Raw genomic sequence first — 3322 nt, 5'->3', positions numbered from 1 at the left:
AGCCTCCCAAGTTACTGGCAGCAGTTCAGTAGTCTCCTACTACACTCCTACTGCTGCACTGGAAGCTCAACAGACCAAACATTAAGTATTTGGAGTGGCCAATCAGTGTAGGCTAAGCCACACCCAGGGTGAGGCAGTCACAGGTGTTTGCTGATCCTGCTGACTCCAGCAATCTGCACCTGTTCCTGAACCACCTTGTTGGCTGTGTTTCTGCCTTATCCAGAACATAGACCTGACAATCCCTATGGCACTGGATCCCAAACTGTGCATCGGGACCCACTGGAGGGGTGTGACCCAATTTATGGTGGGTCATGGAGCAGACCCTCCAAAGAAAACAAGGGTGATGGTAAGATCAGGTTACTAATTATCTTAAGCCCTGAGGCTATTCAAAAATCAGAGAGCTGCTAACTGCCCTGCAAAAAGCTGAGTTCCTGCAGTTTGCAAGCATGTGTAAATATAGGGGGGAAATGTCTGAGATTCTTTTTTCTGGTTATTACTTATAAATAAAGATTTTTTTAAAATCTTTTTTCAAGTCTCATAAACCTAGGTGGGTCCTGATTGCCACTTCTAAAAAGTGGGTCCTGGAGCTAAAATGTTTGGGAACCCCTTCCCTATGGAGCTGCTGTTAAGTATGATAACTACTAGTCTGACATAACAGGTAGCTTCATACACTCCGAGGTTTTAAAAAAGGACAACATAACCTCTCTCTGCCCAATGGCATAATTTGTGCTGCAGTGAAAGGTTTTAGTATTTGTGCACATGCTGCTATGCAGCTAGGCAGGTTGGCAACCTTCAGTCTCGAAAGACTATGGTATAAGCCTACAGCACCCGGTATTCCCAGGCGGTCTCCCATCCAAGTACTAACCAGGCCTGACCCTGCTTAGCTTCCGAGATCAGATGAGATTGGGCATGTGCAGGGTAACAGTTGCTGCATGCAGTTAGGGTTGTCAGGGCTTCATCGTTAGTCCTGTGATGAAGCTTAAAAAAAAAAAACTAACGCAATGCTGGGCTGCATTAAGCACTCTTAATTTTTAAACAAGGGGTTAAGGCTACAAGAGGCAATTGTCCTAATCTATATTGCACTAACTTGGAATACTGCATCCAGTTCTGGGCACCATATTTTAATGACAACATGGATAAACTGAAGCAGGTTCAGAGGAAGGCAACAAAGCTGATGGGGAACTGGAAACTAAACCCTATAAGGAACAGGTGAAAAAACAAGGTATGCTTAGCCCTAAAGAAAAGGCTGGTCAAGGGAGATGCGACAGCTGTCTTGAAGTATCTGAAGGGCTGTCAAGCAGAAGGAGGGGAGAACTTACTCTCTGTGGCTCCCAAGGGCAGAACTATAACCAAAGTACTTAAGCTACAGAGATTCAGATTTGGGCTAGAGAAGAAGGGTTACTGACTGAAGGAGCTGTCCAGCACTGGAACAGCCTCCCTCATGCTGCTGTGGGGTCTCCCTTGTTGGAGGTTTTCAAGCAGAGGCTGGACAGCCACATGTCAGGGATGCTGTCGCAGTTGCCAGCACTAAGCTGGGGGTGGACCAAGGAGGTGACCTCAAAGGGCCCTTCCAATTATAGCACTGTATGAGTCTATGAAACTGAAAACCTAGGTTGGAATCCAGTAGAGACAGATTCCATAAGCACTTTCAGAGGAAAAACAATTAGGCATATTTTAGAGCAGGGGTGCCCAAACCCTGGCCCAGGGGCCATTTGTGGTCCTCTGGGACACCCAATCCAGCTGGTGGGGAGCCCTCAATAAGCCTCTGGCCCTCCAGAGACTTGCCGGAGCCTGCACTGGCAACTACTCCAAGCGTGAGGGTGACTGTTTGACTTCTTGCATGAGCTGGAGGACGAGGGCTCCCTCCACTACTTGCTTGCTCCACTACTAGCATGGCAGCGAAGAAAAGGCTGGCCTTGCTTGCAAGGCCTTTTATAGGCCTTGAGACCTTCATTCACTCACATAAGTTCCATCTGTAATGTAGTCATTTATGTAAATTTATTTAAATCTATTCAAATTTGAAATGTGAATTCCTTTTTTTTTTCCCAAACCCTGACACAGTGTCAGAGAGATGATGTGGCCATCCTGCTAAAAAGTTTGTTCACCCCTGTCTACAGCCTGTTTACTGGCTGTTTACAGCCAGTGTGCTTTGCTCTTATAGGGAGTAACCCATTCCCTTGCCCAAATGGCTAAGGGACAAGAAAGCTTTGAAGTGTCTCCTGATGTGCTGGAAAGGACTGCCAAAGCACCCCATTTATTACTATAAGAAGACTCACGTATTAATCTTGTTCCCCCATCAGTATAAGAAGACCTGCGATGGGGTCCTACTGACCTACTCAGGCTGACTCAAAAGTAAACCTGGCATCAAGTGTTGCATTATCTCATGGGTGCCCAAACCCCGGCCCGGGGGCCACTTGCAGCCCTTGGGCACTCCCAATGCGGCCCTCAGGGAGCTCCCAGTCTCCAGTGAGCCTCTGGCCCTCCAGAGACTTGCTGGAGCCTGTGCTGGCCCAATGCAACTGCTCTCAGTGTGAGGGTGACTGTTAAACCTCTCACCTGAGCTGTGGGATGAGGGCTTCCTCCATTACTTGCTGTTTCACGTCTGTGATGCAGCGAAGGAAAGGCCAGCCTTGCTTTGTGCAAGGCCTTTTAGAGGCCTTGAGCTACTGCAAGACCTTCATTCATTCATATAAGTTCCATCTCTAATATATTCATTTATGTAAATTTATTCAAATTTCAAATGTAAATTAATTCTTTTTCTTTCCCGCCCCCCCCCCACACAGTGTTGGAGAGATGATGTGGCCCTCCTGCCAACATGTTTGGACACCCCTGCATTATCTGTTAGACTTGATGCTCTGGCTGGAGGATGCAGAGTTTGGAGATCTGTCCAAACAATAAGAATTAAGTTAAATGCCAGTTCCGGAATAAAAAGGTGAGCCCTAGCATGAAAGATTGTGAGAACACTGTATTAAAGCCATTATGCTTTTTTTTAAAAAAAGTATAGAATATCAATTATGTTCATAAATTTGAGTTTTACCTTCCCTGCTTATGCTCGTTTAATAAATAAATCTTCTCAGTACAATCTAGCTTTATTTTCCCCAACAACAATACTACTCACAGAGAAAAACAAAACAAATAAAAAAAGACATATACATGAATTAAAAAGGAGAGGGAAAATTGAACCTCTCTATTCCTCAGGTTTGAATAAAATGCCAGCCTCAGTAGACCACAGAGAGCAGTAAATGGGAAGTTCAAGGTTGAATGTACAATTTCAGTTCTGGCCACCTGTGTATAACCTTTACAATGCAGCCTTTCAATTTCT

At 45.4% G+C, this 3322-nt stretch overlaps 1 pseudogene; it reads right to left on the bottom strand.

Moving 5' to 3' along the window:
* Positions 1-816: 816 nt before the first annotated feature.
* Positions 817-936, bottom strand: LOC136633816 (5S ribosomal RNA; annotated as a pseudogene).
* Between the last annotated feature and the right edge of the window lie 2386 nt (positions 937-3322).

The sequence above is a fragment of the Tiliqua scincoides genome, chromosome 13 (assembly GCF_035046505.1).
Source record: "Tiliqua scincoides isolate rTilSci1 chromosome 13, rTilSci1.hap2, whole genome shotgun sequence".
Lineage (NCBI taxonomy): Eukaryota > Metazoa > Chordata > Lepidosauria > Squamata > Scincidae > Tiliqua > Tiliqua scincoides.
This window is presented reverse-complemented; position numbering and strand designations above follow the sequence as displayed.